The sequence below is a fragment of the Caloenas nicobarica genome, chromosome 5 (genome assembly GCF_036013445.1).
Source record: "Caloenas nicobarica isolate bCalNic1 chromosome 5, bCalNic1.hap1, whole genome shotgun sequence".
In the NCBI taxonomy this organism is placed as follows: domain Eukaryota; kingdom Metazoa; phylum Chordata; class Aves; order Columbiformes; family Columbidae; genus Caloenas; species Caloenas nicobarica.
The window spans coordinates 10,692,680-10,705,596 of NC_088249.1; positions in this window are offsets into that span (position 1 = coordinate 10,692,680).

Sequence of the window (12,917 nt, forward strand, 5' to 3'; positions counted from 1 at the left end):
AGTGCTGCTTATGGGGGAAGGGGAACAGATCAGGGCAGATGTCACTGAAGGAAGGACTGAGGAAAGACAAATGTATGGGGAATCTTCAGGCAAGAGATTCATCCTTGTGCTGGCCAGAAGGTTGTGGACCATATGTACCAGAGCAGAGGTGAAGAACATCAGCTGCTCGGTCTTGCAGGGACTGCAGCCTGCAAAAGGGACCTGAATCCACATCCCCTTCAACTGATTCATGTAAGCTGAGGAGGATTTTGAAAAGAACCAAATTTTTTTTCTTTTTCAGATTTTTCAGCTCCTTGTTTACCCATTTTTCCCCCTGAGCGCTTATCCTTGCAGTGGATCTTCCTTGTTTATTTACTCCTTCTACAATCCCAGAGTAGTAAGAACTGCTTACGTTAGAGTTCAGGTTGTTTATCCTCTGTTTTCTTTAGCAGACAAAGCCTTAGATACACTCTTATAGGTAAAATGCTGAAGCTGCACATTTTAGGTAAGTTGTCAGATAACGCAGAAAGTTTTATTCTGAAATTTAGAGATGTCAAATTAAAAATGGCATCTCTCTGTCATCTAAATGAATGTTTTTCCATGTAATGCCAAAGGTGATTATGCCAGAGAGGGTAGAGAGAAAATATTTCTGTGTTCTTTTCAGTTTTCTTGGAAATCTTTAAAGATCCACAATGTCGTAAGTTTTGCATGTAGTTTTCTTTGTATCTTATGTAATGAGCCTGTTTTCTGTCATTTTAAACATCTACTCAATTATGAGATTGATCTTTCCCTAGAAAAGTCTGTTTTTTCCCATTGACTACAAAGGGAACAGCTTAGTGTGTGCAGATCATTGAAGTTAATGCAGGGGACCTGCCTGCCCTCTCTGGGCTCCTCTTTACCTGCTTTCCAGAAGCTTGTTCCGTACCTCAGCCATCAACTTTGCCAAAGGCACTAAAGTGGGGGGTGAGTCTGCTTTGCCGTGTGTGTGTTTTGGGGCCATCTCTCTTGAGAAATCACTTTGTTTGAATGTGCTTAGGGATAATAAGACCTGAGACCTCCTATTTCTGTTCCTCCCCAGGCAGTTGCCGAAAGGCAAAGATCACTCTGGTTTGTTATTTCCAGCTTTCCAGCCCATCGGTGCCTGAGCAGCAGGTCTGGCAGCAGCTTCTCTTCCCGGCTGCTGGTGCACGGCACGGCTGCCCGTGATCGCTGCTGGTTCCAGTTCCGCTGGTGGCCAGGGACTGGTGTGCTGCCAAGGCACGGCACCGTGGGTCAGTGGGTGAGCAAACAAGGTGTGGAGAGAGAAATCTCTCCCTGATCACGATTAGATTTGAAAACTTCGTTTTGTGTGTCCTTTGTAGTTCTGTCCTGCCAGCAGCATGATTTCATGCAGCTCCTTGGAGGTCCTGAGTTATTTATTCTGGTAGTTAAGCTGCTCACTGCTCCTCTGGGCAAATCCACACCATCTCTCTATGGGCAGGGAGAAAGGCAGGAGTCCTTCAGAGCAGAATGGCAGAAACAAAGATTGTCAGAGATGGCACTTGATTAGTGACCTCCTTCATGCCCTATTCTCTTCATTTGATGTGGGCAATCAGGAGAAAGTGTTGCCAAGGCTACGAGATCTTGTCAGTCTGCTTTCCAGGTCCTCTGTGGCTTCCCTCTTCCCCCTCAATTGTGCCCAGACTTTCTGTTTAAATACCATCTGCTTTAGCTGCAATTTGCACAAGTGTCCCAAAGGGCTTTGCTCTTGATTCTCCAGTAATCTAGCCTTTGTATGCTAACCCTCAACAAGATGGTCTCGTTACTGACAAAAAACACTTGTCTTTGAAGAATGATAAAATAAGGATGTGAAGCAACAAAAGACAATCAGGTCAAATCTGAGATTGATTCTGTCTGAGCAAATTCTGCTGCGGATAATTCCTGAGGATAACTTCTGATCAAAGCAGCAAAGCAAGAATTTGCCATAACCACTGAAAGGGTTAATGAAAGATCCTCTCTGTAATGATCTATCTGCTGCAAATTCCTGCTCATATTCAGCAAGCGAAATACCTACTGGTGTCAGCAGGGGTGTCAGGCAGGGAGTAACGACTTTGCCATGGTGATCCGCATCACCGATGTGACTCAAACCAGGTTTAAAACTGGCTGAGTTTCAAAGGTTAGATGCTGGTACCTTTATCCTTTCACTCTCTCTTCTCCCAAGTTTTGTTTCTTTTACATAAATGCAAATTTGAGGTAGAGTAGCGGGGTTCTTGCTGGTAAAGATCATCCCTTAAACAACCAGTCTGATCCCAACACTGTTAGAAAATAATTAAAAAGCAGAACCAGATCCTTCCCAGCAGGTTCATGGTAAGGCATTTTTTGCAGTGTCTGACCAGTACCTGTGCATTTCTTGCAGTATTACAGGAGGAGTAAGTATTATCTAAATTAGTAGAATTTATTAATATTATCAGGTTCCTCCATTCTGCTGTTTCTCTTTTACTCCTGTAACACGTTTAGGAATACTTTTCCTGACCGCATCATCTTTTGAAAGGTCCATCAGTGTTCTGCTTTGCTAACACTACCTGTTACTCAAGCTGCTTACCTGATGCTCCCAACCGTACGGCCCTTTTTTCCCTTTTGTTCAGTTTGCAGTCTTTTCCTGTTTGGGCTGAAATGTAACTTTAAGAGCATTCTGACTGAGCCAGGTAATTTGATATTTACTATCTATGTAAAAATGTGAACCTAAAGCAGCAGTTTCTGAGAATAAAGCATAAAAAAGCGTATTGGTTTGCATATTTAATAAAATGATTGAAAGAGTGTTTTCAAATTTGACAGGTGCGTTGTATCAGAGTCACCTTTCTCTGTGAAAATTCCCCTAAATGGAACTAAAAGTGTGAACCTTCAAACGATCACAGTTTGCACAGGAAAGGCTCGCAGGAATTTCACAGCTGAATTCCCCGTGAGTCTTTCCTTTCCAGGAGCTCTGTGCACTGCAAGGGAGGCTGCCTTGGAACTGTCAAAGCAGCCTTGCCCTCTCGATTCCCCACAGCACAATGCCAGAGCTCTGGGTCCAGTCTGTGTCGGCTTGAGTTTCCCTCAAGATCCAGCATAACCAGATGTTTTCTTCAAACATGGCCAGATAAGAGAGATTTCTGTCCTTTGTATCCTGCAAACCAAGCAGCGTCCTTTGCAGCAAGTCGAGGAAGGGTGGTTAGGTGGTTAGGGAAATCTGGAGCTGCTTCTTACATGGCTTCTTCTCTGAGACCTCATATCCTGGTGTGACTCAGCCTGGCAGGGTCTCACCTGCCTCCTGGGCTTGACCACTGGTGGTTCCATGGGTCGAAAAAGGAACAGACCCCTGGACAATGAGCACATCTCCCCTTTTCTCTGACTATTGCCTGCACTTTCTGATGTCTCTGTATGGTCAGTTGGCTCCTTGATTTATGAGGTGCCTTCATCCCTGTGTGCCCTGGGTTTTTTCTCTCAGCTAAGGGCATAAGAGAAGGAGTAATGATGCACAGGACACACTGTGAGAAGTAGCAGTGACGAGCAGGAGGCACTTCTCTCACAGTCATCTGCATGGCTGCGGAGAAGCGGGCATGACACCTGTGTAGGAGTTTGTTAAGCCCTTGCCCTTTGGTGTGGGACTGTAGGTTCATTGTGAGTCAGGATAAAATGGTCCCTCATCCAGGGAGGCTATTAAACCACAGGGGTAAAAGAAGAGTTGGAGGGTTGGTTATACAGGGAGAAACTATCTGCAGGGATTGGGGCTTCATGGGCCTAAGCTTTGACAAAGACCTGATATGCTTTGCCTCCTCAGGGCCATTGGGTGTTTGTCAGTGCGTTGGCCAGTAAAACCCTGAGAAGGATGGAGAAGTGCAAACCAGGGAGGAAGAGGGGGCACACACATCAGAAAGCTGGACACCTTGCCCTAGCAGAACCAGGAATTTGTCTCCTGGATCCCATCTGGCATCCAAGTCCAGGTCTGCCTCTATGCACGGAGGAGGAAACAGCTCAAAAGACATTTACAGCTGTGACTGGCTTTGGGTCACCTAAAATGGTCACAGAAATGGGGCAGGTCGTGGCATGCTCTTACAGACCTCTCTTCTCCTGGAAGACCAGATAGTGGGCCTCACAACTCTCCCCTCTTCAGCATGCGACCCAAAGGGACTGAAAACAAATGGGACCAGACCCAGGTTTAGTAGGAGTCAAATGGAAGAGATGAGCAGAGGGTGGTTTGCTCTGCACACCCAGAGCTGAGGGATTTCTGTTGGCTGTTTCTGCTGGGTGTGCTGAAAGGTCAGCAGTATTTCAGGTCAAGCAACCAATAGCTATTTTTGGCTCTTATTTTGCAAAAAACACATCAGAAACAAAGAGTTATTTTTGTCCATCAGGATCGCCCTGATAACTTTGCTCAGTACAATGTTAAATAATCAAACCCCACAGGAATAACAGCACTGTTTTATAATCCCATATTATCAGATACATAGAGGCACACAGTGGGGTGTGTGTGGAGGGGAGAGCTTAAATCTCTTAATGAATACAAAAGAATATTTATATTATTCATATCATCTGAGTCCACATATTGCAATGATTTGGAGTATTGTGTAGGTGTGCATAGAGGTGTGGATTTTTAAACAAGGGGGTACTTGTCCCAACAGGAGAAAATATTGTCCTCCACCGCTTTTTAGCAAAGGCAGTGCACAATGTGGCTGGTGTGACAAGGAGGAGCTGAGGCGCCTGCAGAGTCCCACTCCTACACACACTGTCACCACAGCTTCCTCCACATCTGTGTTGTGGAAACACTGCCTGTGCCCATGAAAACTCCGGTGGAAGCGGAGCGTACTGATTCGTGAGTCACTGGTAGCACTGCTACAGCAACAATGAAGAGAAAGTCCCAATTTCTGATGCTCTATGGTTTATGTTACATAGGACCTAAATGGGACCAACATTTCCTTTTGCTAAACACTGTAGGGACTCAGGAAAGACAGCTCTTTCCCAAAGACCTTGAAAATGTCACTGGAGAAGACAGATAAAGGTAAGAGAAAGGCTGTCTTATAACACCCAATTTACGATTGGAGAAGTTAAGCACAGACACCTCACAGACCATCTGCTCTGCACCTATCACATCCAGTGTATTTTTTAAAACTTGCTATTTGGGTGACAAAGAAACACCTGTATTTTCAAACATGGTCTTTATGGCGGGTGATGGCCTTATGGAAAAATCTGCTTCAAGGTATGCAGCTGGTAAAGGTGAGGAACTGACCTCTCCTAGGAACACAGAGGATCTGTTCCTGCTCACAGCTGGACTCACAGCTGGACACTTTGGAGCTACATTCCTCCGACTACCTGCCAACGATGTCGGTGAGGCTGGTATTGGAGTGAGACACTGAACCAAGATATCTTAAGCAGGCCTGGGTCAAGAGTTGATCTTTTTATTAAGCCCACCTTTCTGTTCCCCAGAAGGCTGAGATTTCCCTTCTGTCTTGTCTTGCCTTGTCTTGTCTTGTCTTGTCTTGTCTAACCACCAGCGGGTGGTTATGGAGAAGAGGCAAACTCTTCTCAGGTGTGCACAGTGAAAGGACAGAAAGTGACAGTCACATATTGCAGCAGGGAATAGGACACAAGGAAAAAAAATCTTCTTCAAGAGGATGATTAAGCAGGAGAGCAGGATCCCAGAGAGGATGTGGTGATTCCATCCTTGAAGGTGTTCAAGATTCAATGGGACATGGCCATGAGCAGCCTGCTTTACCATCAGATATAGCCATGCTTTGAGCAGGGGTTGGACCAAATAAAGTTCATAGATCCCTCCCAGTCTAAATTACTGCACAATTTTTCTGAGTTGAAAATGTCACTGGCATGTTCCCCATCCTATCTGAGAGGCTCGGTGTTTTCCCCAGCAGGCAGCATTGAGATGAAGCCATCACTTACAGACCTGGTGGCTCAGTGCACACAGCAGGATGTGAGGAAGCCTCAGGAGTTTTACTTCTGCTTGGAGGCTTTGTCTGTGTTTCCTGCCTAAAAGGTGATTGTTCTGTAAAGGACTAGGGAGCTGTGAGGCTGCAGGTCATTTTCAACCCCTGACAAAACTAAAAACCTACTGCACTTTGCATACAACATCAAACAGTCATTGGTCTGAGAAGACAAAGACCCTGCAGGCTGCTCTTAGGGCACCCAGCTGGAAGATAAGTATCAATTAAAGAATATTTTGGAGTGATTATTTGCTAGAGCAAGTACTGAAATCCGGGAGTCTCACTTTCCCTTGTCCCTAAATCTCTGCGGATACCAGCCCCTGAGCTGTGCTCTTTCCAGCTGAGCTGGTGGAAGGGAGGCCCCCAAATGCCTTTCCCTGCCAGTGGGGCTGCCCCTCTGTCGTGCTAGGAGGAGGAGAAGGCTGAGGTGGCCCCAAGAAGCCTCCTGGCTGCAGGCGTTGAGCAGAGACAAACACCCCTTGCTACTGGTGTGTAAGTCTCTGGGAGAGGTGGAACTTGAACCACCTCCTTCCTCAGGATTTCCTGCAGCATAACTTGGGCTTCCCCATAAGTATCAGTCTGGCTGTAATGAGTCCTGTTTTCCAGGTGCTACACCTTGCCATGTGCCTCCTAGGGAGCCTCAGTGTCTCCTTTGGTGAGTCTACAGGTTTGCAGAGTGCCCAGGAGTCTGGCTCTGGGGCTGATGTCCTTGTGTGGGTTCAGCACAGAGGGACCCAGCAACTGGTCCAGCATCACAGACTAGGCTTGAAATGGTGGGGGAAACGTCAGCTTCCAAGGCAGTATCATTGACTTAGGGTTTACTGGTCACTAGATCACGTTTACTCATTCTCTCTCTGGAAATTCAGTACTTGGAGTCATGAGACTCTCAGAGAATCTCTGGGGATTTTCTAAAGGATGTTCTCAGCAGTGCTGCTCCTCTTCCCTTGCTGCAAAAAGCAATTAGGGAGCCCAGGTCCACTCTTTTTAAACCTTGTAATTTTAAGCCTGCCACACAACTTCTGAACACCTGGAGCTGACAATCCTACAGTCCAGAGGTCCTTGTGCCTAGACCACCCAGCCTTTGCAAATATCTGCACAGATACATTTGTCTTCAATTTGTAATGTATTTTGCAAAAGCTGTTTCCATTTCTTGAAACAGACACTTAAAACCTTGAACGTTCACATTCCTTAGTACTGGCCTCTTTTGGAGTATTCATGTGCCTTTTGTCTGTGTGATGGAGAGGCTGCTGTCACTCGGTCAGAAGGAAGGTAATACATGCAGTTGTATATTTGGGTTGCTCATCTTCTGGAGTGTTGAACAGAATTCCTAAATGATGCCTCAGTCCTTTGTTCCACTTTCAAAATGAATATCCCAGAGAGGTCTGCATTTTCTGGCTCAGAAAGACTTTCAAGCACAATGAATCAAAAAGGGGATGATTTTTGAAGTACTCGTATGGGAAATTTATGGCTTTGCTTCTTCCAAGATGAAAAACCTGATGTAGGCTATAAATTTACTTAGAGGTTTGCCTTTAAAACTCAACTTGTGACTTCTCATGGGAAACAGAGGACAGGTAGGTATAAATCAACCTGAGCTAAATGGAATGGCTAGGACTTCAGAAAGAGAAATCTGGTCCAAAGGACGTGCTCTTTGTTGTGGAGTTAGGCTGAGTTGAAACCCAGTGTTATTATTTCACTCATCTGTGCACACAAGACCCCCTGGCACGAGTTTGATGGCACTTCCAGCCAAGGGAGCTGCTGTGAATAGGAGCAGTGTCAGCTTGCAGGGAAGATGCAGGGTAAAAACCCCTGCTTGGAGCACTCCTATAATTTTCCACCTGTCCCAAGAAAGTCAGAGAGGTTTTCCCAGTGCTGAACAGGGGAAAGACCAGGATAAGTGGGTTTGGGGAAGCGTAAGAGGCTGATTACTCCATGATTCACACCCAGCCTTTGCTAACCCACAGCCAGTAATGGTCATCCAGCGTAGCTGATCTGAAAGCAAATCCTGAACTGCTCTGCTGAGACAGAGAACAAAAAAAAGTTAAACTGCTATGGAGAAACAATCCCATGTTTATTCGTTATTAGTTTACATTGAAACATGACTGCTGACAGGTTATTTTGGTAAAAAAGGCAGGAGCTCATTGTATCCCTCATTCTGCTGCCTGTTCTGCATGGGTGGAGTTTCACTGAAATTGGCTGGAGCCTTTCCGCATACAGCAAATGGCAGGATTAGCAGCGATATTTTGCAAATATCCCTCTTACTCAAATAACCTATCTACTAAAATGCTCCATTGAGCTGCAATCACTGGTAGGGTTGTTTTAATTTGTAGTTTCTATGGTGAGCAGTGTGTTTCTGGAAGCTGGACTACGTCTTTCTTTTTCCACCACTTGGAAAGGTTATGCTGAAGAAAGTGGAGATTGCTAGATGTTTTGAAACATGTTCTTCCACAAATAAAGTTTTATTTTGAATATTTGACAATTAAAAAAGTATTTGTATGATGCTACAGGCTGGAGGCTAAATTGTGTGGCTTGGTGATTATTTAGCAAGGTATGGAGTTGCCACAAAACTAGATGTAAGCTCAGAAAACAACTAGGAATTGTCTGGGTTTTCAGCGCCAGTGGATTGTCACAGAGCAGAGGGATGGAGAGCTCGTGGCATCACTCCTGAGTGATGGGCAGTGCTCGGGCTAAACAAAGCAAATCTCAGCATTAGAGCACAGGAGACAAAGCTGAGGCAGGTCCCATTGAGAGCTCTGACAAAAGTTTGCTGCTTGTCCCTCCGCTCTGTAATTTGGAGCAATGGCTCAAGCCGGCCCCAGGGATTCCCAGGGGTCGCAAGCATCTGCAGTGACTCTGGTGGTGGGTGACCGCCCTTGTATCAGCTCTTCCAGCAGATGAAGATGGAAAGAAGGCAGAGCAGAAAGGTGTTAGGTACATGTGGGCTGCAAAAAGAGCAACAGTTTGGTTTGTGGGTGTTTTTTTGGCGGCACTTGGGGACCAGCACCTGCTCGGGACAGGCAGTGGTGTTACTGGCAGCAGCAGGGTTTGGCCACCAACCATCGCTCCAGCTGCAGATTTGGCTCCTCAGCTCTCTCTTGGCTGTTTGTGTCCAACAGAGGCAGCTGCGTCCTGGAGAGGAGAGATGGGTGTGTAGCAACATCAGGCGACTGCTGATAGGAATGTAGAAAATTTGAGCTATTTTCCTTTTTGTGTATAAAGCTCAGTGTCAGCACCCAAAATGCAACATGAAAGTAAATGTCAAACAGGAGAAGAGTCAAGAAGTTAAGAGCAACATCTTCTAGTAACTACATGCGTGTTTCCACCCATTAATTTGAAGACGTAATCCCTAAATCATGTCAACCTCACCAGTATGTTTTATGCAAACCGTTACTGTCTCCAGGAGCTGCAAGTAAAACACTGTAGTTATGCTTTTATATCACGTGTAATGATTCTTGTCCAATTTGCTAAGCAGCAGTGTTCAGTGTCACATTGTGTGGGCATTAGAAGTATTATTTGGTAGTCTTTTTTAATTTTAATAATTTCTGAAATGCTAGGCATATAATTTACTGCTTTTAAGTCTGAGGTGAAAAGGGGAAAAAACGAGAAGAGTATCACTGTTTTTAATGGATGTATCATCTCAAGGCCATGCTCTTAGAGGGGAACACTTCACTGCTCAGCAACCTTCCTCCTGCCCTGAGAAGAAGCAACCAAAATCTGTCCTGTGGGGACACTGTCTCCTGGACCAGACCCCGCCAATGAGAAAGTTTGTGAATCTCACAGGCGTACGTGACTATTGATGTCAGATGTAAAAATGCAGAACACTTTACTGAAGAAAGGTAGAAATTTCTAGGAGAGTAAAGGTGGAAAGGTTGAAAATTTGGGGACATATAAATCTCCTTGTGTGACTTCATCTTAAATAGATGAAGTGGCTTCACCGAGGTTTGTGGTGAAATAAGAACCAGAACAGAGGTCTAGAGACTGCTACAACCCAGCAAGCAACACTTTTCCCCTCTGGTTAATCCATCCTCTGAATCATTTATGGATGTTTTGAGGCTGCTCGCAAAGTTCCGAGGCATTAGTCTGGATAAGAAAGTGTGGAGAGGTGTTGTGCGTGCTGTCAGCCCCCCGGCGGTGTGTCCATCTGCTCTCATGCGCTAACGAGGACCTGCTGCGTGATGCTTTTCAGGAAGCTCCGATCTTCAGGGCCTTTTGCATTAATCTTTAATATACTCTTTGTGTGCTTGTCATGTAGGAATTCAAAGACAGAAAATAAGCTGCTTAGCAAAGATGGGGCATATTAGCTGACTTATATTCCAGGCTGCGGGCCAAATCCACCAGCCTCTAGTGCAGAAGAGACCAGCGCAGCTGATATGCCCTTTTGCAATTTTTTTAAAATAAGAAGAGACAAACACATCAGCACTGTAAGGGATCCCATCCTGTGTTTTTTAATCCTTCCTTTCTTTGAGCTGCCTGATCTCTCCAAGAAGACACATGAGGAAAGTTCTCAGTGGAGGTCCAGCAAAGCTGCCAAGAAATGCACACCAGATGAACAAGGCCACAGCCACTTCAAAAGTAAACTCTCATAACAGTCCAAATGCCCAAATTCAGTGTGCTACCCATCTAGAAGCAGGTCCACAAAGTCAAAGGAATTACCTCTGCACATATGTGATCTCAGAGGAACCTGGGATTGGAGGTTCATGAGCACAACTTCACCAGACCTAGCCTAGAAGCATGGATACTGCTGGGGTTGGTTTATGCTTTTGTGATAAAAGTTGAGTATCTGCATTAGCCGTTTTCACATTACATGTCAGAGATTCCTGCTCTTTCATGTATTTTGTGTCTAGTGTTTTGCTTTGAGTTGGAGGCAAACCATTATCCAGAGGGTAATGGTATCATTCTAGGTTAAAAAAAAAAATCTGCAAAGAGAAGATCTAGCTTAACTATGGGATAACTCAGTGTACAGAGTGTTATGTGTTCCTAGTAGCCTGTAGAAAGCCTGGCATACGCAAGTTTTCTGAGTTAGTGTTGGCATATACAGTCCTGTAAATTCTAGTCATGATCTTAAAGTTTATTAAAATGCACTGAAAAGGAAGGTGACATAATAAAACAGAATAAATAGTGGTGCCTTGTAAACCCTGAAACGTCCACATGAGTATCTTGAGTGCAGTGCTAATCACAATAAATTTGGAGTGGAAATGAGCTCTTCCAGTTTCTTCTGAAATTTCTCTCTGGAGCAGAGCTGATGGTCACTCTAGCAAGATTTAATACTTTAATTTTTGGCATCATATGCTCTGTACTATTACGCCTCATTTGGTTTGTGTGTGTTTAACTTGTGTAAATTAACTACTCTGCAGTGGTACAGTACTTACAAACCTACCTACTGCGATGCATCGCCTATAGCATATGTTGCTACAGAAGCTCTGTTGTTTATGAACACCCCAGGCGTGATTGCATTAGAGCGATAGCTGTATGCTGTTCTGGTGTAAAGCATGGGCCACATCCTGCCATCCTCAGCCATGCTAAGAGCTCGCATTCTCTTGTGTTCAAGGCACAAAAAGTGTTGCCTGTGGAATTTTCCTTCTAAGTAAGAAAAGTTCCACTATCAGGGAGATTTTGCTAAAATGTAGGAGCATCTGGTTCTCATTTAAGTAATCAGTCATTTATCCAGTTTTCCAAGACTGAGACAGAAGATGTCAAATGACTTCAGTCCAGGCACCGAGTTGGTGGATCAGGTTGATTTACATCTCAAGGTGCTCTCAGTTCTCTCCTTTGGCCAGCAGATGTTACAAACTGATAGAGAAGAGTTTCCAGCATTAATGCAGTATTGCCTGTCTCTTCTCCTGTAACCTATGCACACTCATATATTAAAACTCTGTAAGATCATATCATGGTGTTTTCCCAAGCCTGGATATATCTTCTGATTAGATATGTATGCTGGATTAAGCCAAATCCCCACTTAAGTGATGTACTTTATGTATCTAGGTCATTTGCACAACAATTTTTATTGTAAATGTGGAATAACAAGCACAGCTCTTGGCAGAGTTCTGTATGGCAGAAACATTTTATGTCTTCATATAAATGCATGTGAGCTTTACTGGAGGGAAAAAAAAAAAAAAAGAAAAAGAAAAAGAGAGCAAATTAGTTAATTTGTCAACGGTTTTCCTGGCAACTCAAGAGTAACCAGGAAAGACAACTGGAGAGACTCAGAGCTGTTGCTTTTACTCTGCTTTTAGGTAAACATGCTGGGCAGATCTTGGACCATTTCACCTGCCTCCTTTGGTCTCAGCCCACTCTCAGTCTGGCCTCTGGCACCTGCAGTGAGGAATGCAGCAAAAACCTGCTGGTTTTGTCCAGGCAGGCTGCAGTGGGGAGCAGGGCTGGTAGCAGCAGGGAGAGGGATGATATACCAAAAGCTACCCCAAAACAGGGCAGGCACAGCTCAAGCCTCGGGCAGGGTATGGAGCAGGCACCTCTGCATGGGTACAGGCACCTCAGGCATCTCCTGCTGGCTTCGTCCCACCACAGGCGACCCTCCTGCATGCAGACCAGAGCCCGCTGCCAAAGACATTGTACAGTTATTTCCAGTGCAAAGCAACCAAAAGGTAGTTGCAACCCTTAAAAGCTTAGAATCGAATCACTTGGAAGGCAAGCTGCGGCTTGATTGCATTAGTGGTTATCACAACCAGAGCCAGATGCTAGGTTATGACAAAATCCTATATTGTGAAAACAAGGTAATTACACATCTGGCTTATTTGTGAGTTGAATGAGTTCTTTCCTGTTTGCTGAATTGAAATGCAAGCACATAAGCAATGCATTCTGCTGCATTGTTCAAACAGTGAAGCACCTCCAGCAGCACTGCTGCCCAAGCACTCTGTGGCTCTGCATGGGTAGAAGGGCTCACTTCACTGTTAGAAACCAGAAAACCTTTGAAAAATACAATAAAATCTGTACTGACTCAGAGTTGGCCTTGCTTGGGACAGTGACTGAGCA